The sequence below is a fragment of the Protopterus annectens genome, chromosome 1.part2 (assembly GCF_019279795.1).
Source record: "Protopterus annectens isolate FY-2018-M chromosome 1.part2, PAN1.0, whole genome shotgun sequence".
Taxonomy (NCBI): Eukaryota; Metazoa; Chordata; order Ceratodontiformes; family Protopteridae; genus Protopterus; species Protopterus annectens.
Window position 1 is genome coordinate 215,984,229 of NC_056727.1, and position 23,356 is coordinate 216,007,584.

A 23,356-nucleotide genomic window follows, 5' to 3' on the forward strand; every position below is an offset into this window, starting at 1 on the left:
ATCAGAACCAGACCCTTATAAACAATGCATGACTGAACTAGGAGATAGCACAGATTAGTGCAATTTGATGGTGTCATGGTACCTATATTAGAAGATGAGCTGCATAGCTCTGTACCAGCTGCAGAAGGGCAAGCTATGTGTCTTGAAACCACAGTTTCCAGGTATTGTAATAGGCCAACCTAGAATAACAAAGCCATAAACCATTATCAGAAGACCCACAGGTAGAATAAAGGGCTTCATATGGGTAGTATTCATCAGTTGATAGCAGGAGAACTCAATGACAGCAGACATATGTCTTTTAGGGTGAGATGGTCATTAAAAATTACCCCTTAATTCTGCACCTTTGACACATATTCCAGATTTTCACCAGTGTAGATCATAATATGGTGTAATACTTGGCAACTGACCTTTAGAAAGTGACATGTATAACGATGGAGACCATCTTGAGTGTTGACCTTTAGCCAGTTATTAGCCATCCAGATGTGGATGCATTCCAGGTCTGTGGTTAACATATTTAAAGGCAACATAGAGTCTCAGGGGAGGTGGGTTGCAGCTGTATGTCATCAGTGTAGCAATGGTAATGTAAAACTGTCTGTCAGATAAACCTCCTAAAGTATTATACATGATAACCACAAGGGACTCCAAATGTAACCCTGTGGCATCCAACTGGTCATAAAATGAGAAGAGGGTTAATCCCTGATTTCAGCCATATGGTTAGAAGGCAAACCAATCATAGGATCACAGGAGGTTAGTAGGCTAAAGGCCCTGGGGCCCTTGTAAGCCTAGCCAATAGTTTACCCAGAAAAAGAAACCTCAGTCAGCACCTGTCACCCCTGTCAATGAGGGACACAGGTGGAACCCCAGGGACAAATTTGTGGTTTCCCATCCACTCATCAAGGTTGCACTTGAAGAGGGTCAGTGAAATGTGTAATGCCGCCATAATACTTCAAACTGTCAGGAAGGATCACACGGCCAACTGCGTCAGACACTGCAGAGAGCTCTAAAATGAAAAGATTAACAGTGATGATGATCTCTCACCACAGTTTGATCATTAAATACCCCAGTAAGGGCTGTCTTCCTAATGTATTGACTGAAAACCAAACTGGAATAGATAGTTGATGTTGTTACTATTCATGTACAAATCCAGTTGCTTGTACACAATCTTTTCAAGAACCTTATCAATAAAAAGGAGACTGAAGTTGTTCTGTTGTTATCCAGTCAACTGCATCTAAGCTGGTCTTCTTATGAGCTGAGCTAGCCAAGGCCTCCATTAAATTGCCATCTCTAAGAGGGAACATTGTGATCTGGAAAGGAGACTCAACGCCTCCAGTTGTAACATAGCAAATCTAGTTGGATAAGGGCCTTAGGCAGAAGTAGTAATATGCATCTTGAAAACAAACGTTACAAAATCAGCTACTCCAGTGACATAGAAGAATAAAGCCCTTGCTATTCCCCAGCTAATACAGGTACAGTTAGTGGTTCAGGGGGCTCACAGATCAGCATGGAAGGCAGTTCCATGGCCATTCTCTGTAATGATCCTCAGTGGAGGCTGTGGATTTCATGATGAGGAGATGTAGTCCAAAGAGGGAAAAGGTGATGGCACATACTTGAGTTGCCACAGAGATGAGACTATATGCCACACATCCCCATTGCACATCTGCCCCTTGTATGCTACCATGGAGACCATGTTGGGACAGGGAAGTAATGCGGTAGGGCATCTAAGGTAAATACACCCTGCCTGCAGGGAGATAGCTAGACCCCCCCAAGACACTTTAAGATCTGCGCCATTCCCAGTTGCATTGGAACAAGTCCTGGAAATGCAGGCAAAGCTGGTAGACCCAGGGATGGATGTGGGGCAGTGAATATAAAGCTGTAGGATGACACGGAGAAGCAAAAAGTGCTCAAAAAAGTAATAAAATCATTATAATCAGAACAACAAAATCAGACCAGCTTCAAAACAGTGAACACTCTGTAGTATCTGACAACATCACTGAGAATGCACCTTATATGTTTATAGCTTCTAACTAAACTTATGGTTAAGGAGACCATTGAGAAGTTCAAACACAATGCCTCCCATTAATTAGATTTTCCCCATATACACCCTGTGAAAATTTGCAGCACCCATCCAGTCATCCAGACTGGTTTTAAACGTTGTTAGGGAAGTACCCTGCTTGATATGTAAGGGAAGCATATTCCACAAACAGGGGATACATTCAGCTAGGCTGATTTTGAGTAGATTAGGATGTTGGGTGAGAGGTTACTCATAGCAGTGTGGAGAGAAAGGTGTATCCCAGATGACCGGAAATAATCATACTAGTGCCAGTGTGCAAGAACAAAGTGGACATGCACAACTGTGGGCAATACACAGGTATCAAACTCCTGACACACTGCATGAATATTCTGGAAAGAGTGATTGATAAATAAATATGCAGACTAGTATAAAGTAAGATGGGGATGAGCAGTACTTATTCAGCTCAGGATACAACACAACTGACCCAATGATTCCAGTACGCCAGATTGTTCAGTAGAAGCTAGAGCTGAGAAAAGAGTTCAACTGGCCATTCCTAGACTAGAGAAAGCATACAACAAGGTCCCAAGAAAGCAGATTTGGGCAGCCCTGTTTGGGTTCTAAGTCCCAGAAACATTGGTAGAATTAGTGCAGATTGTGTACAAGGAACCAGTGACTTCTTCTAGCTTCTCCCAGTTAGGGGTCGCCACAGTGGATCACCTGTCTGCTCATGATTGGTAGTGGAGTTTTACAGTGTCAAGTTGCCAGCCCAGTGCCCAACCCTACACAGAAGGCACACACATGCATGCACTCACACCTAGGGCCAATTTAGAGTGTCCAATCCATCTACAGCATGTCTTTGGGATGTGGGAGGAAACCGGAGCACCCAGAGGAAACCCATGCGACCACAGGGAGGACATGCAGACTCTGCACAGAAGGTACCCCAGCCGAGAATTGAACCAGAAAACCTATTGCTGTGAGGTGACAACCCTAACCACTGCACCACCGTGGCCACCCACAAGAACCTAGTGACACAAGTATGAATAGTGTTTGGTCTCACAGTGATGTTCTGTGTGGGAGTGGATGTGGCTTAGTGTTCATCTCTGGTGATGGACTCTTTCAGCAAACAAGTCGAAGGGGGACATATCAATACATTTGCTGTATGCAGACAATGTGGCACTATAGGCAGACTGGGAGCAAAAATTTCAGTAAACGATAAGGTAATGGGATGCAAAACTGAAGGCACATGGAGTGAAACTGAGTACAGATAAAATAGTTATAATAGCAGCAGTGGGAGAAATCAGAAGAAACTGAGAAATGAGATAGAAGGAAGATGGTGGAACAGGTTCACAGCTCCAAGTATCTGAGAGGGATAGTTGAGGAGAAGGGAAGTCTAAATGAAGAGAGCAAATCTAGAATCAGAGGGGCTGTAGCTAAATGGCACAGAATATTATGGGTAGTGTGCATGACAGAAGAATGCCAAAGGAGCTGAAAAGTAAGGTGTACAAAACAGTGGCATGACCAGTACTACTACTGGTACAGAAACCTGGGCAGTCAAGGCAGAGCAGTTAAGGAACCTGGACTTGATGGAGATAAAGTGCCCGAGACTGTTCATAAGATGCATAGTGTAGGACAGGTAAAGAAATGAGGACATAAGTACAGAAGCCAGAGTGGCTCAAATTGCATAGAAAGTTAAAAAGAAAAGATAACGGTGGTTCATACACATGTGCAGAAAAACAGAAGACAATCTGGTGATAAAGATTTGGGACAGACAGGAAGAAGACAAGAGGAAATGAGATTGTCCAGCAAAGAAGTAGGTAGGTTGTGTGAGAGAAGACCTGCAACAATCTTGCATGCGTACTGAAGAAGGTAAGACAGCAGCACTTAATAGAGTGAGATGGTGATAGAGAGAGATGGCGACAGTTGATAGATCACCCTCACTCTGTGTAGACAGATGTCAAAAAGGGGGTTGATGATGCTGATGCTGATGATGTTGTTCATGATATTTGACGTTACTGAGTTAGGTATACTTCATGCCATCTGTTGTTGATATGGTAGTGTAGCTTTAGGCCTCTAGGGCAAGGGTTTGCTTTATCACTGGTTGTGCCTAGGTGAAGGAGCTCAAAGGGTGCTGAGTCATTTGTAATGTGGAAGGCTTAGCAGAGATCACCCTTAGGAGTCCGTAGGACACTGACTAGGCAGACAGGTCTTTTAGTCTACTAGAGTTGATAAGGATACTGAAACCTGAGATCATTTTGATGAAGAAACACTGAGGTTTCATGAGTTGCTTTGGGTGTTTATATTGTGCATACTAAATAGGCATTATATTCAATGATGGCCTTGAAGAGAGAGGAGTTAAGTGGGACTATTACTTCTTTGTACCTTGAGGATAAACCAAAAAGGACAAATTATGCAAGCAATGATTTTCTAACCAGCACAGAAATTTGGTGGTCAAAGGAGAGTCTGTTATCAACAAACGTACCCGAGTCCATGATAACTGTCAGATTTAAGTGTAATGTTATCTATATAGGAAGTAGCAGTGATGCTAGATTTACTAAAGAAAACTCAACGATTAACCTACCAAGCATGTGTTTGGTCCAGCCCTTGCTGGAGAATTTCAGTAGCAGCATGGGATTTGATAACAGGCCCCTAGTCTGCATTCATCAAAAAGCTTAGTTAGCCATAATCCATTATTTAATTATTGTGGTTTATTTTTATATTTATTAACCAGTTAGAAGACTGGAATGAAGACCATTTTCAGTCATGACCTGGGTATCTAAATAAGCAAACATTGATACAGAGACTCTCTAAATAGTGATTAAAAATCAGATCAGTGCATTAACTATGTGCAATAGATTGAGGTATCAGCTTTCATGTCAAAGAAACATATATCAAAGACATGGTGGCCCAGCACAATGCCCTGTGGGACACTACTGGTGACATTTCTCTGTCTAACGCAAATACCCCTAATCTTAATGGTATGGGTTCTGCCAAATATTCAGTTACTGATCCAGAAGACTAAGCTAATGCTGAGTTGGGAAAGTTTTTCAATAATCCCCACACAGTGGATATTGTCAAAGGCTTTGACAAGGTGCAGGTAGGCAGCAGAGGCTTATCTGTGGCCTCAGTAACCCCTTCAAAGAACTCATCCAGGTAAGGAGAGAATGTTCATCCTTGTGCAGAGCTGAACCACTGCATACAAAAGATATGAAGTCACTTGTATGATTGTTGATTAGATCATATCTAATAAGTTCCATAACCTTGCAAATAATACTAAAAAGACTAATAGCCTTGTAATATCCAGGGTCAGAGAAGGACTACCTTTATGCACTGGCAGCACAACTGATTTCTCCAACTTGGGATTTAACCAGAAGACAACTCAAGTTGAAGAGTTCATGGAGTGGTTTGGCTAAGCAGGTGCATCATTTCTCAGAAGACATGAAGGTATAATATTAGGATCTATGGAACAAGTATTTTTAATTGTGGAATGTGACAAAACAACATGGTCTACAGTGATTTCAGGAAGAGAGTATTAAGGTGGAGTTGTGGGCAGAAGGAAGAGTGGGCAAGGTGAAGTGGGAAGAACATCTTTCTGCAAGAATATTACAACATCCTTGGGGCTAGTCAGAACCATAGTAAGCTTATATGGGGCACCTGATGCCACTCCCCAATCTGGTCCCTCTCAGCAAAATGTCAAGTGCCATGTCATCTCTACACTGCCTTCGTATTGATGTAAGGAGCAAAAATAAGGTCTCTTCTCCAATCTAGCTGTCCTCCCTTCTCTCCTAAGGAATGTCATTTCATCTGTGTACTGCCGTCATATTGACATGAGGAGCAAAAACAAAAAAAAGAAAGAAAGAAAAAGGCCATTATCAGCACTCACCATCATGCCCCTTAACAACCTGTCCCTTTCTCCCCACCGTAGCTATACTTCTAGGGTCAGTGAATCAAGTACCGATAAAGATGTTTAGCAAACAAGTGTGGTCACTTCTAAGGTTCATGATGTAGCTGAAGAAGGAGTTGATTCTCTTTGGAATTAGTTGCTACTCTAAGACCATAATTACTCATGCATTGCCTAACAGTAATTTTTAGGGGTGTACTTAGCAGTTTTAAACCTAGTTTATAAAGATAAAATTCATATATTTTAGATATGGCCATTTATATTTTAGATATGGCCTAGAAAATGTTGCTTTCCTTCCAATGTTTTTGATGTAGTAGTTCATCCAGACTCTTTTCAGTAGCAACCTGGGCTGTGTAGGCGATAGAACAAACTAGAATGCAGTACATATTCACTGAACATTTCTACATTTACAAGTAATGGTAATTAATGCGTAAATATTTGTTAAAGTAAAATGTAGTTGTCTTGATGGGTTACATGAATTTAGGCGGTTGTGAGGTCAGGGCACAGTTTGGTATATGGTAGCTTCTGAATGAGCGTTCTGTAATTTACTTTATTTTTATGTGACATCCGATATATGTTTTTAAAACTGAAGCAGTGGTGTGAGTAGAATAACTTATATATGATGAGTTGTGCAATATTGCTGTAGGTTGCAGTAGGTTGATTAGCTGTATTTTTGTTTCCCATTGTAGTAGTTCCATAGAATTCATTTGGTAGTAGTGATTCTTCAGTTGTCTTTTCATGTTCTTGGTAGTATTTTGTGCTTTAGCTTGTATAAGACTACTTTTATTATGGGTTTCTTTTATTACCACACTTCTCAACTTCTTAGCACAAGAAATCTGAACAAAGCCTAAAATTTAATGAGGGACGAGGCCAAAATAGGGACAGAGTTTGAATATTGCTCTTATAAGCTGCTAGAATAACATGATTTTGGTTAGCATGCATTTTCTGAAGGTTATAAAGTCTAAAACTCAAATGTATATCATTATGTACTGACTTCAGTGCTCAACGATTGTCAGAAAACCACAATTTTTTTAGGATCAAACCAAAAATATGAGGCAAAAATCTGCAAATTCTGTAAAAATCTGGGTAGTTGAGAGGTATGGCTATTACATTCTCAGGTTATTGTTTGATGAAGAGGTTACTATCAATAGCTATTTTAAGATATTTCACAGTTGTATGACTTAAATCTTGGGAGTGTCTCCAGCAATGAAGATGTTTTTTGCTCCTTTTGTAAGTTCATTTTTCTTGTTGTTGTTGCTGTTGAATATTGTCTTAGTTTTCTTTTGATTTAAGATCAGGTGGTTTTCATTGAGCCACTTTTTAATATACTGCTTGCGTATCTTCCTTCAGTGTACTGATTTTGTCTGCAGTGTAGATGATGGTAGAGATGGTAGCGATATCAGTATTCTGTGTTAGGTGGATTCCATTTGTGTATATCGTTGGTAAAAATTGGGAAGAGCAGGACCACTGATGCGTGTGAGACTCCAGTACTGGTGGTCAAGCCAAAAGTGCAAAATGACAAATTATCTTCTGTTGCTGAGGTGTGATTTGAATCAACCTACAATAGTGATGTGCAAAATTAAAACCACTTAGGCACTGCCTATTTGGTCCAGTGCCAAAGTACAACACTTTTACTAACCACTACTCCAAGTAATTTAATTCAGATAAGAGGTATACAACACTGCTGATATCTGGGGCCATCTTTGCCTCCCAATGCAAAGCCATGGAAAGAATTATCATGGAAATGATCAGTAATGACATAGGAAGCCTCCAGATACTGGACGCAGCCCAATTTGGTTTCATCAAGGGCAGGTCATGCCTACTCAACCTGGTAAACTCCACTTAGAAGATCACCAAAGCAATGCATGAGGGCAAAATGGTTCACACTGTCTACCTTGACCTAGCCAAGGCATTTGACAAAATCCCCCACTCAGGCATTGTTGACAAGCTTAGGAGATTAGGTACAAACCCTTATGTAACCCAGCAGATGGCCAGCTGACTCACAGGCAGGACCCAGGAAGTCAAAATTGGGGGGGGTGTCCACCTCTACAAAGGGCCAGTCACAAGTGGAGTCCCTCAGGGATCGGTCCAGAGACCACTCCTTTTTGGCATTTACTTCTCGGACGTCTAGGCCAATGTCAATGGCCTTTGCCTGACTAACTTTGCAGCTGTTTGCAAATTAGGAGCTGTCATTGAATCCCACACTGACACAAATGTTCTCCAGGAAGGGCTGACACAGACAAACAAGTGGTGCCAGAGGAATGGACTAAAACTAAATGCAAAGAAATGCATAATAGTATCCTTCGGGAAGTTACCCACTCCTGTTAGTTATCATTTTTACACCACACACCTAAGAGCTGACCCAATAGTCAGGGATTTGAGGGCACACATAGACAGTAATCTAGCCTTTGACCATCACATGTCTACAGTAGTGAGGAAATCATTCTATGTTGTGCAACTTATAAACAAAGGTATCTTATCTAGGTTTATGCAAGTCATTGTCCCACTGTATTCAGCATTCATCAGACCTGTTATTGAGTACAATGCCCCCTTTGTAATGTACTTTACCAGACATATCCAACAAGTGGAATGTCTACAGAGGTTCATCACTAAAACAATACAGGGTACAAGTAACGTGTCCTATACAGAGCAATTCAAGGCTTCATCCCTTTATTCTATCTCCTACAGGCTGTTGAAGGGAAATCTATGCCTGACATCCAAGGCATTGTCAGACCCCATTCTGATGGAGCTCCTGCATATCCAGAAAGCAAACAGCACCAGAATTACTCATTCTAAAGACTTAAACCTTGCATGTGATATCATTAGGACCTGCTGGAGAGACAGGTATGTATCCCAGAGATTATCCTTCTCTGGAACAGGCTCCCCATCTATGTGAACCACAGTTCTACGCTAACCAAATTCAAGTTTTACTTGGACAATTGGATGAAGAACAGGAAATTCATCCCTGGCTTGGCACCTATTTCTCTAATAGGCACAGGTATCCTGTAAATGGTTCATCTCCCAGGCCCCTGCTTGTAAATATTTCACCTCCCAAGCCATTGCTTACACTTATCAAAGGTACTAGAACTTGTTAGAGATTTGGGATGCATGCATAGGCTTAAAAAGGGCCTTGTGGTTGTTAGCCTGGTAAACACCTATGAACCTTTGAACTTATAATATCTAGCCACCATGGAGCCAGGAGAAACCAACAAGCACTATAAGGAGGGCCTAATGAAAAACACAAGGCATGAAGAAGGTATACATAAGCTAATGGATCTGGAGGTCAAGATTCCGAATGTAGTGTCATGCTTGGGAATGTTTTAGGCATCTATTCCACTGTAATAGAAGTATTGAAGGGTAACATGTCATTCTTCCCATTTCCATCTACAAACGTCATACTGTCTTGAAAGTGTCCATATTGTTAGCCCAGGCAGTGCTCTGTTTATGACTTTCCAAGATCCTAGCACTCTACTTAACAAACTACATGCATGTCTTACTGCAATCGCACTTCTGTGTAATGGTTCACACACTCCTCTTCCACAGCATATTATCATAATACATACTTCTGAAATACCTGATGCATTTAAATGTCTCAGCCACATCTAATCTATTATGTCTGTTTCCTGGTTCTGTCGGTCATAGTCTTCAAGGTTAATGAATTCTGCTTGAATTTGAGATAGTAAATTTGAAGCAGAATTCACACCCGACATTTGCACAGGATTCACAGCTCTTCCAATACTCAGAACACATTGACAGGGGGCTTGATCCCTTGCACCTCCTTATTTAATATAATAAACTCTGAGGTCACTGCATCTTTGGGAAAGGGGCATTTTTCACTGTAGCAATCTTTTCAAAGAGTAAAACAAAGAAAAATGTAGCCATGGTAACAAACATTTTAAAAATGAGTATATGTTTTGTTAAATGTGTGAAACAAAAGTGCCAATTAGGATTAGACAGAATGGCTGAAAAGGAACAGATCAACATACAAAATGCATAACGTCGCCTTTCTGAAATTGTAAACACTTACAAAGACTTTACTAAATATATTTTATTTCCTTCTAGGGCTGTGCCTTTCGTGCATCAGCATTTTGAATGCCATGCTTTTAGTAAACACCCCCCATTCTAAATAAGATTTGTCAAGGTTGTTGTACCTAAAAAAAAAAAAGTAAACCTGAAGCATATAACAAACACTGGCAGCTGGCACGACCATTTCTTCAAATCAACCATTGGCTACTGACTTGGTAGATACATATCCCCAGTCTCTCATATCTCCAAACACAGGCACCATGTCACAGTCTAGACTACTAAACCATTCACTCATCTCCAGGGCAGCTGTCAGTTAACCGATCAGTTATCAACATTTGTAAACGATATCACTTGCTCTTATGTAGGCAGTGGAATGGAGAGGGTGTATAAAGATGTACCTAGATCATCTAGCAGTTCCCCTGACTGGTGCCCTGTCAACCAAAACTTCAGTCCCAAAAACAGTCTTCAAAATTGAAGATTGAAAAAAAAGTCTTCCATGCTTCTATTAGTTTAGCAAGTTGTTTGATAAAACTGTGACAAGCACTTGCTAAAGTTACTGATCTTCAACCTTTATCATGAATGCATGCATACCTGCACCCAACCAGTACCTACTGATTATGTTCCCTAACAACTTGTGCCTGGGCTAGCTGACATCTTTACCCCATCTTAGTTATGTCTCCACACAAGACAAGTTCCCTTAGAGTAACATTACACTTGTTAGTCAATTCTTTTTCAATCTAGTTATTAGTGATTTATTTATCATTTGCCTTCTCTATAATAAGCTTTACTAACAAGTGGATATGTTTTGGATGGGTGTGGCTTAATGGTTAAGGTTTTTAGTTGGGAGGTTTGCATAATGGTTAAGGTGTTCACCTTACAGACACAAGGTGCAGTGTTTGATTCTCACATGGCCTAATTGGCTAGGCTTAAAATGAGCCATAGGGGCAGTTAGCCTAATACTAATCTATGAACCTATTGAATAAAATTCCAGTAGAAGGCAGAATAGTGTGCCGAATTGTACATTAAACTACATACTGTGTTTAAAATATATTCATGTCCAGTAGCAATGCAACTGTCTGACCTGGTGTTTTTCAGAGACAACAGGAAAACATTCAGGCTTAATTCACAGGTTATTATCAGTTTGCAAATCATTTTAAAATGAAAAATCATATTATTGTATCTGTGAGAAAGACAAAATACAGCACAATTAAAATTATAATAAAATGTAGTCCATATGGCCAACTGATTAGCCAATGTGAGCCTTCATTGCTTAACATTAGAAGAACATAATAATTGGAATAGAACAAATATATTGTCAGAATGACACAAATAGCAACTCAAACTATGTATTTGTTCATAGGTTCATAGGTAGGTACTAGGCTGTCTGCCCAAGGGCATTTATAAGCCTAGCCAGAATGTATTGGCTCTCACCTCCCTTTTAGATTAGTTTCCTGTGACTCTGTCCAGCAGAGCCATTGAAGTGATCCCAGGGGTAAATTTATGATTTCCCATCCACTCATCAAGATTTCTCTTTAAGAGAGTCAATGAGGGGCTTTGCCTAACATAGATTGGGATTCTATTCCAGAGTGAGGGAAGTCTCTGGGGCAGGAATCTATCCCTCCAGCATGTCCTATTTATTGGTGTGCTGAGGTTTAAATCCCTGGAGCATGTGGCTCTAAGAGATTTGGTTTTCTTGAGGTGGAGCATGTCCATTAATTCCGGGTTAGACATGGGCTTGTACATCAGGCAGAGATCACCTCTGAGTAGGCAGTAAGCAACCAAGTAGAGCTGGAGTTTCTTTAGTCGAGCTGCATAGGGCATCTGTTTGAGGCCCACGATCCTCTTGGTGAGGTACTTCTGTGGTCTTTCCAGCTGTTGCAGGTGTTGAGTAAGGTACATCCCAAATGGGGCATTGTACTCTATTATGGGTTTGATGAGCGATGAGTAGAGGGGCACAATGACCTCTCTTGATCTAGATGTGAACCCTTTTGTGATTAGATGGGCTACATCGAAGGATTTTCTAACGACTTTGGCAATGTGATTATCGAAGGAGAGGTTGCTGTCTACTTGGGTCCCCAGATCCCTAATTACATCTTCCGTACTTAGTGGATTACCACCTATGTGGTAGTTCATAGGCACTTTGTTTTTCCCAAAGGGGATGACTATGCACTTTTTGGCATTTAGCTTGAGGCCATGGTTCTGACACCAGGTATTCATCTCTATGAGACCTTTCTGGAGGATGTCTGTGTCAGCCGGAGAGTCGATTATGGCCCCCAGTTTGCAATCATTTGTGAACTTGGTCAGCCATAGTCCTCCCATGCTTGCCTGTACCCCAGAGATGTATATACTGAACAGGAGGGGTCCCAGGACTGAGCCCTGTGGGATGCCACTTGTAACCAGTTTAGAGTTGGACATGACACCCGCAACTTTTACCATGTGAGTTCTATCCAGGAGCCAGTTGGCAACCTACCTCGTGACATAGGGTTTAATGTTCAAGCTGGTAAGCTTATCTATAATGCCAGAATGGGGAATGGTGCTGAAGGCCTTTGCGAGGTCCAGGTAGGCTGTGTGGACTACTTTTCCCACATCTATGGCCTTGGTAACTGTTTCAAAGAAGTCAACTAGGTTTAGGAGGCAAGATCTGCCTTTAACAAAGCCGAATTAAGCAGGGTCCAATGTCTGGAGGTTCCCAATGTCTCTGTTAATGAGTTCGATGATGATGCACTCCATAGATTTGCAGACCAGGCTAGTCAGGCCTATAGGGCAATAGTTCCCAGGATCCGTTGTGGCACCACCTTTGTGGAGCAGGATAACTGTTGCTGTATGCCATTCTTTGGGTACATAGCCTGTGGTAAGGCTGAGTTTGAACAGTGAATTTAGGTGAGGGTTTAGGTAATTTTGGAGCTTGTGTAAGAAGCAGCCTGGGATACCATCCGGTCCCATTGATGCTGTGTTTTTGGCTTGGAGAGGGCTGTTTTCACCTGTGTATCTGTGATGTTTGGTACTCTACATTCTTCTGGGATGGAGACAGGCCCTTTTGGGGGTGGGGGGTAAAGTTTGCACTGAACTTGTCAGCCAGGATGTTGGCAATGTCAGTTAGTTCAGTGTATTTTTTGCCATCTTGCACTAGCTCAGAGAAAATCTGAGAGTTGCCACCTAGATTCTTGACATAGCTAAAGAAGGCTTTGTGATTATCTTTAGAGTCTTTGGCAATTTTTCTTTCGAAGCTGGCCTTGGATGATTTTATGAGAGATCGTAGTTTCTTGCTAATACTGATCAGGGATGCCTTTCATTTTTGGGATTTTGCTCTATCATGTAATAGTTTCCTCCTTCTGTTGTATAGCTTATTTATGGCCAGGGACCACCAGACTGGTTTCCTCTTTTTGGAGGAGTGAGTCTTGGTTTTACTTGGGATGGCTTGAACCATGCATTCCTGTAGGTGCTCATAGAATGCATTTGTAAAGGATTCTGTGGTTTGGGCAGCATTATCCTTTAGCAAGGGGGCTTTGAAACTTTCCACCTCGGTCTTGAGAAGTGTGAAGTTTGCTTTTGAAAAGTTTTTCACAGTGGTTTCCTTGACTGGGGATGGGGTCGGGATGTGGATGTCCAGTGTGATTAGTTTATGGTCTGATCTTACCAGCGAGGGGTTTACCTCTGGTGTGGAACATTGATCCCCCATGTTAGTGACGATCAGGTCCAGTATGTTGTCACCTCTTGTGGGAGTGGTGACCAGTTGTTCCAGGGCATTTGAGTTTATAAACTCTAGGAAGCGTTGGGCAAAGGAGTTTGTACTTGAGTAGTTTTCCCAGTCAATGTTTGGATAGTTGAAATCACCCAATATCATGGTGTTTGGTAGGACCTTCATATTTTCCAATGTTCTCAGGAATGCTGAGAGGGGATCCTGAGACAAGGTGGGTGATCTGTTGCAAGCTACAATAAGAAAAGCAGCTTTTCCCACTGTTAGTTGCACATGGGTGGTCTCCGAGGCCTCGTGCTGTGCCACTAACCTGGAGGTGTGGGTATCCTTGATGAAAATGGATACACCCCCTCCTTCTGTATTTTGATCTGGGTTCTGGGGCTGAAAGGTATGGTATGAGTTATAGCCTGGTAGTGCTGGGGTGCTCTCTGGAGCCTTGAACCATGTTTCTGTTACTGTACAGATATCGATTTTCTCCATGCCGAGGAGTGCCTCGAGTGCGTGCATTTTGAGGTTTAGACTTCTGGCATTGAGTAGCATTACCCTCAGTTTTTGGTTTCTTGTGTTGTTTATGGAGGTGGGTTTGTCTTTTGAGCCTTGCCTAAAAAAGGCACTATGAGCAAGCAAGAGCTTTGGCCAGTATTCAAAAGCCTAAGGGCGACAGGTGCAAGCCATCTCTGGCGAAGCAGTGTGGCTTGTCGAGCATGTCATCCCAGGCTGACACACACTGGATCCCCTTTGAATGACACTAATAGCTTAGCCAATTGTTAAAATTGATCATTTTATCTTTATACTGTGGCATCATTCTTGGTGAGGGCAAGATGCTACTCAGGGTCAGGGTCATACCGGCCTGGGCTACATGATCAGAGAGCTCCTCTATGTCTCTTTTCATGTAGTCCAGGGAGGTACATCTCAGGTGGTTCACACCAACATGGATAATGACAGAGTCATATCTGTACTTGTTTTGGAGTGACCTGAATGCTTGTGTTATGTGGCGGATCCTGGCACCTGACAGGCAGCTTACAGTAACCTTCTCCTTGTTCAGTCTAGTGAGTGGGACGTCAGTGTGCCTGACAATAGAGTCACCTATTACTAGTGTATTCAGTGTGTTATTTAGCCTTAAGGGCTGTGATTGCATGGCACACTGACTTTGTGAAGTATGTGATACGTGGTTGTTGTTGGGAGGTGGAAGTTGCATGGATGTCTGCTTTGGAGGTCTCTGCTGCTTTGGCAGATTTTTATTTAGAGCCTCCGAGTATGTTTTTGCGTGTTTATGTGTGTTGTTTGCTGGTGCAGATATGACTGGTCTATGTGAGACTGGTAGTGTGGTGCAAGTGTTTCCCTTCTCCTCCTGAGTGACTGTTCCAGTCTTGGGTTGAGTGAGCTTGGCCTCCAGTTTGGCTGTATAGTTGCATCTCTCACATACATTTATGTTTGTTGGAAGGAGGAGAGAGTTGTCTGTGTACATCAGACAATTGTAACATTGCCTCAAGATGCCCATATTCACCAGCTGGACTGGAGAGTACACCTGAAACTGCCCTTTGGACATGCCTGTATGGATAAATGAACTGTTTTACTGATTGTCCGGTAGGGACGAATAGGGAGGTTTGTACTACCGTATAGTATAGTGGGTGTAGTGCTAGCGTTTATTAGTGCTTACTGAGAGATTAGAGCAAGCGCTGGACTGTAAAGGAAGGTTAGAGTGCTTAAGTTGAGAGTTTGACTAGTTCCAAGGGAAAAATTGAAGAGTAGACTTAGTGGAGCCGGGAATAGTTTAACCCTAGCTACAGCGCAAAACCGCGCAAATGCTGGTTTTAAAGCAGGGAGATGAAAGAGATAGAAATTAGCCCAAAATGGCCAATAAACTACTAGTTGTTGGGCTGAGACCACTCCTCCAGGGACAGATAGGCTGCTCAAAGCTCCCCACTCTCACTGGTGAACAGAGAAACTTCCTTCTATCCAAGAAAGGTATGGGCAACACAGGAACTTGTACCACAGCCCTGAATTCAGCAGAACCTGAAAACTGGGCTAGACTAGCTTAGAAAAGGCGGGAAACAAGAATATTTTTGTTTTTTTTTCTTTATTTTTACAGAAATACAGTAACGTTCTCTAAAAACACTTCAAATGCTCAGAAAAGCCTAGCGCACTTGAGTGTGTAGCCTATAACAGTTAAACAGATGCTTAGAACACAAAAACGACTAAAAAATGACTTTACAAGTGCAATCAGGTAAATAAGTACAATATTCAGCAAAACTGTAAATGCAGCATGAACACTGATAAGTACTAAATCTATACTCATCTGGGAATATGTGCCTGGTAAAGCATATGTCACAAATTCTTTGGTATAACATTGGATTGTGTATGAGTATTTTCAGTAATTTAAAGGACTAGCTTCAAGCTACCTAAAATAGCTTAAATTGACTATCTTTTCTAGTAGTTCCATGATTTAACTCAGTTTTTCAGTCATTATGGTGGTTTGGTGAAGAAGATGTGGGAAGGAAAGGAAGAAAGCAAGAGGAACCAAGGATATCCAGCAAAGAGATGGCTGGAGTGAATGAGAGAAAACCTGCAATAGTTAGTCATGACTGTCAAAGAAAGTAGGAGAATGCCACCGAAGCAAGAGAGGTGGCAACAGTTGATGTGTTACCCCAACCACATCTAGAAAAATGGGAGACAAGGGGAGAAAAAGTGGGTTTTCCATTCTTTGAACCTCTTTTTCACCAGGATTGGAGAGGGTAGATGATTCTTTTAAAAGAGGTTTTATAGTAAGAATGACATAAGCATAGAACTCTCCTTTCCTTAAAGACTTTATCTGCTGTTTAGAATATCAGAAAATGCCAGGGAAAGGTTTTGTTTGTTATAAAAGTTCTCTGAAAGATGTTGTTCTGGGGAAATGAAAGCCATCCTGAATGTTTTTGCTAACTGTGTCATTGCTCAGAGTTTTGAGGTGTTTTATTTCAATATCATTTTAAATCTTTTCTGTGATTACATTGCCTACACTCAGTGCCCCTGCAAGGGTAAAGTGTGCAAGGCATCTGCCCCAGTTGCCAAATTCTATGATTGTTCTTCTTCTTCTTTCAGCTTTTCCCGGTTAGGGGTCATCACATCGGATCACCTGTCTGCTCATGACTGGCAGTGGAGTTTTACAGTGTCGAGTTGCCAGCCCGGCACCCAATCTTCCACTGAAGGCACACACATGCACACACTCGCACCTAGGGCCAATTTGGAGTGTCCAATCCACCCACAGCATGTCTTTGGGATGTGGGAGGAAACCAGAGCACCCGGAGGAAACCCACGTGACCACAGGGAGGACATGCAGACTCCACACAGAAGGCACCCCAGCCGAGGATTGAACCGGAGAACCTCTTGCTGTGAGGCAACAATGCTAACCACTGCAGCACCGTGGCCGCCCGCCAAATTGTATGATTGTTGCTGATCATTAAACAAACTTTGAAAGCTTGTAAACTGTCAGCTGAGTAATCATAGTCACTTGACAGCTCATAAACTATGTGTCAAACCAATAATTTTATGGTAGCTACACTACCTTTAAATTATCAGAACAGGTAGATAATTTACAAACTATCTAAAAGTGATCACAATTGTGATTGCATAATGACAGCTTTTAAACTGTCAAACCATTCACTGTCATTAAGTGTCCTGTCAGCCAGGATGTTGGCAATGTCAGTTGGTTCAGTGTATTTTTTGCCATTTTGCACTAGCTCTGAGCAAATCTGAGACTTGCCACCTAGATTCTTGACATAGCTAAAGAAGGCTTTGTGATTATCTTTAGAGTCTTTGGCAATTTTTCTTTCGAAGCTGGCCTTGGATGATTTTATGAGAGATCGTAGTTTCTTGCTAATACTGATCAGGGATGCCTTCCATTTTTGGGATTTTGCTCTATCATGTAATAGTTCCCTCCTTCTGTTGTATAGCTTATTTATGACCGGGGACCACCAGACTGGTTTCCTCTTTTTGGAGGAGTGAGTCTTGGTTTTACTTGGGATGGCTTGATCCATGCATTCCTGTAGGTGCTCATAGAATGCATTTCTAAAGGATTCTGTGGTTTGGGCAGCATTATCCTTTAGCAAGGGGGCTTTGAATTTTTCCACCTCGGTCTTGAGAAGTGTGAAGTTTGCTTTTGAAAAGTTTTTCACAGTGGTTTCCTTGACTGGGGGTGGGGTCGGGATGTGGATGTCCAGTGTGATTAGTTTATGGTCTGATCTTACCAGCGAGGGGTTTACCTCTGGTGTGGAACATTGATCCCCCATGTTGGTGATGATCAGGTCCAGTATGTTGTCACCTCTTGTGGGAGTGGTGACCAGTTGTTCCAGGGCATTTGAGTTTATAAACGCTAGGAAGCATTGGGCAAAGGAGTTTGTACTTGAGTAATTTTCCCAGTCAATGTTTGGGTAGTTGAATTCACCCAATATCATGGTGTTTGGTAGGACCTTCATATTTTCCAATGTTCTCAGGAATGCTGAGAGGGGATCCTGAGACAAGGTGGGTGATCTGTAGCAAGCTACAATCTGAAAAGCAGCTTTGCCCACTGTTAGTTGCACATGGGTGGTCTCCGAGGCCTCGTGCTGTGCCACTAACCTGGAGGTGTGGTTATCCTTGATGAAAATGGATACACCCCCTCCTTTTGTATTTTGATCCGGGTTCTGGGGCCGAAAGGTATGGTATGAGTTATAGCCTGGTAGTGCTGGGGTGCTCTCTGGAGCCTTGAACCAAGTTTCTGTTACTGCACAGATATCGATTTTCTCCATGCTGAGGAGTGCCTCGAGTGCGTGCATTTTGAGATTTAGACGTCTGGCATTGAGTAGCATTACCCTCAGTTTTTGGTTTCTTGTGTTGTTTATGGAGGTGGGTTTGTCTTTTGAGCCTTGCCTAAAAAAGGCACTATGAGCAAGCAAGAGCCTTGGCCACTATTCGAAAGCCTAAGGGCGACAGTTGCAAGCCGTCTCTGGTGAAGCAGTGTGGCTTGCCGAGCATGTCATCCCAGGCTGACAGACACTGGATCCCCTTTGAATGACACTAATAGCTTAGCCAATTGTTAAAATTGATCATTTTATCTTTATACTGTGGCATCATTCTTGGTGAGGGCAAGATGCTACTCAAGGTCAGGGTCATACCGGCCTGGGCTACATGATCAGAGAACTCCTCTATGTCTCTTTTCATGTAGTCCAGTGAGGTACATCTCAGGTGGTTCACACCAACATAGATAATGACAGAGTCATATTTGTACTTGTTTTGGAGTGACCTGAGTGCTTGTGTTATGTGGCGGATCCTGGCACCCGACAGGCAGCTTACAGTAACCTTCTCCTTGTCCAGTCTAGTGAGTGGGGAGTCAGTGTGCCTGACAATAGAGTCACCTATTACTAGTGTATTGGGTGTGTTCTTTAGCCTTAAGGGCTGTGATTACGTGGCACACTAACTTTGTGAAGTATGTGATACGTGGTTGTTGTTGGGAGGTGGAAGTTGCTTGGATGTCTGCTTTGGAGGTCTCTGCTGCTTTGTCAGATTTTTATTTAGAGCCTCTGAGTATGTTTTTGTGTGTTTATGTGTGTCATTTGCTGGTGCAGATATGACTGGTCTATGTGAGACTGGTAGTGTGGTGCAAGCGTTTCCCTTCTCCTCCTGACTGACTGTTCCAGTCTTGGGTTGAGAGAGCTTGGCCTCCAGTTTGGCTGTATAGTTGCATCTCTCACATACATTTGTGTTTGTTGGAAGGAGGAGAGAGTTGTCTGTGTACATCAGACAATTGTAACATTGCCTCAAGATGCCCATATTCACCAGCTGGACTGGAGAGTACACCTGAAACTGCCCTTTGGACATGCCTGTATGGATAAATGAACTGTTTTACTGATTGTCCAGTAGGGATGAATAGGGAGGCTTGTACTACTGTATAGTATAGGGGGTGTAGTCCTAGCGTTTATTAGTGCTTACTGAGAGATTAGAGCAAGTGCTGGACTGTAAAGGAAGGTTAGAGTGCTTAAGTTGAGAGTTTGACTAGTTCCAAGGGAAAAATTGAAGAGTAGACTTAGTGGAGCTGGGAATAGTTTAACCCTAGCTACCGCGCAAAACCGCGCAAATGCTGGTTTTAAAGCAGGGAGATGAAAGAGATAGAAATTAGCCCAAAATGGCCAATAAACTACTAGTTGCTGGGCTGGGACCACTCTTCCAGATACAGATAGGCTGCTCAAAGCTCCTCACTCTCACTGGTGAACAGAGAAACTTCCTTCTATCCAAGAAAGGTATGGGCAACACAGGAACTTGTACCACAGCCCTGAATTCAGCAGAACCTGAAAACTGGGCTAGACTAGCTTAGAAAAGGCAGGAAACAAGAATATTTTTGTTTTTTTTTTTTTTACAGAAATACAGTAACTTTCTCTAAAAACACTTTAAATGCTCAGAAAAGCCTAGCACACTTGAGTGTGTAGCCTATAACAGTTAAACAGATGCTTAGAACACAAAAACAACTAAAAAAATGACTTTACAAGTGCAATCAGGTAAATAAGTACAATATTCAGCAAACATGTAAATGCAGCATGAACACTGATAAGTACTAAATCTATACTCATCTGGGAATATGTGCCTGGTAAAGCATATGTCACACATTCTTTGGTATAACACTGGGTTGTGTATGAGTATTTTCAGTAATTTAAAGGACCAGCTTCAAGCTACCTAAAATAGCTTAAATTGACTATCTTTTCTAGTAGTTCCATGATTTAACTCAGTTTTTCAGTCATTATGGTGGTTTGGTGAAGAAGATGTGAGAAAGAAAGGAAGAAAGCAAGAGGAAACAAGGATATCCAGCAAAGAGATGGCTGGAGTGAATGAGAGAAAACCTGCAATAGTTAGTCATGACTGTCAAAGAAAGTAGGAGAATGCCACCGAAGCAAGAGAGGTAGCAACAGTTGATGTGTTACCCCAACCACATCTAGAAAAATGGGAGACAAGGGGAGAAAAAGTGGGCTTTCCATTCTTTGAACCTCTTTTTCACCAGGATTGGAGAGGGTAGATGATTCTTTTAAAAGAGGTTTTATAGTAAGAATGACATAAGCATAGAACTCTCCTTTCCTTAAAGACTTTATCTGCTGTTTAGAATATCAGAAAATGCCAGGGAAAGGTTTTGTTTGTTATAAAAGTTCTCTGAAAGATGTTGTTCTGGGGAAATGGAAGCTGTCCTGAATGTTTTTGCTAACTGTGTCATTGCTCAGAGTTTTGAGGTGTTTTAGTTCAATATCATTTTAAATCTTTTCTGTGATTACATTGCCTACATTCAGTGCTACTGCAAGGGTGAAGTTTGCAAGCCATCTGCCCCAGTTGCCAAATTCTATGATTGTTCTTCTTCTTCTTTCAGCTTTTCCTGGTTAGGGGTCACCACAGCAGATCACCTGTCTGCTCATGATTGGCAGTGGAGTTTTACAGTGTTGAGTTGCCAGCCCAGCACCCAACCTTCCACTGAAGGCACACACATGCACACACTCACACCTAGGGCCAATTTGGAGTGTCCAATCCACCTACAGCATATGTCTTTGGGATGTGAGAGGAAACCAGAGCACCTGGAGGAAACCCACGCGACCACAGGGAGGACATGTAGACTCTGCACAGAAGGCACCCCAGCCGAGGATTGAACCGGAGAACCTCTTGCTGTGAGGCAACAATGCTAACCACTGCACCACCGTGGCCGCCCGCCAAATTGTATGATTGTTGCTGATCATTAAACAAACTTTGAAAGCTTGTAAACTGTCAGCTGAGTAATCATAGTCACTTGACAGCTCATAAACTATGTGTCAAACCAATAATTTTATGGTAGCTACACTACCTTTAAATTATCAGAACAAGTAGATAATTTACAAACTATCTAAAAGTGATCACAATTGTGATTGCATAATGACAGCTTTTAAACTGTCAAACCATTCACTGTCATTAAGTGAGTGCCTCTATTATCCAGCAGTGGGTAGGGAAAGGGGACACATTTGTATGCTGCCCAGGACATCAAATTCCCTTCCTATAGCTTTAGTTGCACCTGAAGTCACTATCTATTTGTTATGGTGTTTCTACTACATTGTGCATATTTTAAAAACCTGTAATGCTTACTTAGATGTGTATTTTTTGGCAAATTATGGTTAGCTAGAAGTTCTACTGTATTATAGATGCTCATCATTGTCATCATCATCAGCCCTCTTTTTCCCATTTTTTTTACATGGAGTTAGGGTCTTCTGTCACTATTTGCCATTTTCCCTGTTCAGTGTTACCCTCCTACCTTCTTCACCACTCATGCAATACCCTAAGTACCCAAGAAGTGATAAGGGACCTGGGATCACAAGTTGACTGCAACCTTAACTTTGACGAACATGTGTCCACTGTAGTAAGGAAAGTTTTCCATGTAGCACATTTGATTAGTAAAGACATCATCTTGAGAGAAAAAGAGGTTATAACCCCTGTATACTTGTCACTAATCTGGCCCATAATTCAGTATAATGCACCATTCACCATGTACTGTACAAAACACCTGCAGCAACTAGAGAGATCTCAGAGGTTTCTAACAAAGAAGATCAAGGGGCTCCAGCATGTACATTACACAGACTGATTAAAGTCTCTGTCACTATTCTCCATATCATATAGACTTCTTAGGGGGTGACTTATGCCCGGCCTACAGAGAAGTCCAAGACCCAATCCTAATGAACTTGCTGCATATCAGTAAATCAAATGGGACTAGGGCTGCCCATTCCAAGGACCTAAATATGGCTTGCAACTTAAATAGGACATGCTGGAGGGACAGATTTATCTCCCAGTGACTGCCACTTCTTTGGAACAGGCTACCATTTCATGTGAAACACAGCACCTCTATGACACTGTTCAAAAGGAACCTGGATGACTGGATGGGGCATCAAAACCTCTTACCGGGGATATTGCCCACAACCCTCCTGGACATGGGCAGTCATCACTAAATGCAGTCTTGGGCATTGACTAGCATTTCCATGGTATTATGGTGGAATGAAGTGGCTAGGCTTAAATCAATAGCCTAGTAATCTCATATGATCCATTTTATTCTATGCCTGATTGTTGCAAGTCTTCTCTCAAACACGTCATCCACTGCTTTGCTGGATGCCCTTATTTCCTCTTGCCTTCTTCCTGTCTGTACCAAATCCTCTTCACCAGATTGCCTTCTACTTTTCTGCAATTGGAGCTAATTTTGGCTTCTGCTCTTATGTACTGATTTCTTCATCTGTCTGACACTTCATCCTACCAGCCATCTCAGGCACTTCATCTCCATCACCTCTAGCTTCCTCAACTGCTGTGCCTTTACTGCCCAGGTTTCTGTACCATGCAATAATACTGGTGGCACCACTGTCTTGTGCACCTTACTTTTCAGTTTCCTTAGCATTCTTTTGTCATACACTTGTCCTGACACTCTCTGCCATTTGGCTGCAGCCCCTCTGATTCTAGCTTTAACCTCCTCATTCAGACTTCCCTTCCAAGATACTTGAAGCTGTTAACCTATTCCACTGTTCTCCCTTTGAGCTCAGTTTTCAGCTTCTTCTGATTTCCCACATTTGCTACAATTACAACTGTCTTATCTCTCAGTTTCATCCCATGTGCCTTCAGTTTTGCATTCCATTTTCCTGCACTTTGCTAAAGTTGTCACTCAGAATCTACCTGTAATGCCATGTCATCTGCATACAGCAACTTTGTTGACCTGTGCCCCTGACTTGTT

The 23,356-nt window shown here is 42.1% G+C and overlaps 1 protein-coding gene across 3 annotated transcripts in view; it reads left to right on the plus strand.

Annotated features, from left to right (window-relative positions):
- Positions 1 to 23,356, plus strand: part of LOC122788685 (ABC transporter G family member 23-like) — a 1,725,589-nt gene that overhangs the window by 548,868 nt on the left and 1,153,365 nt on the right. The gene's annotated exons all lie outside the window — the stretch shown is intronic.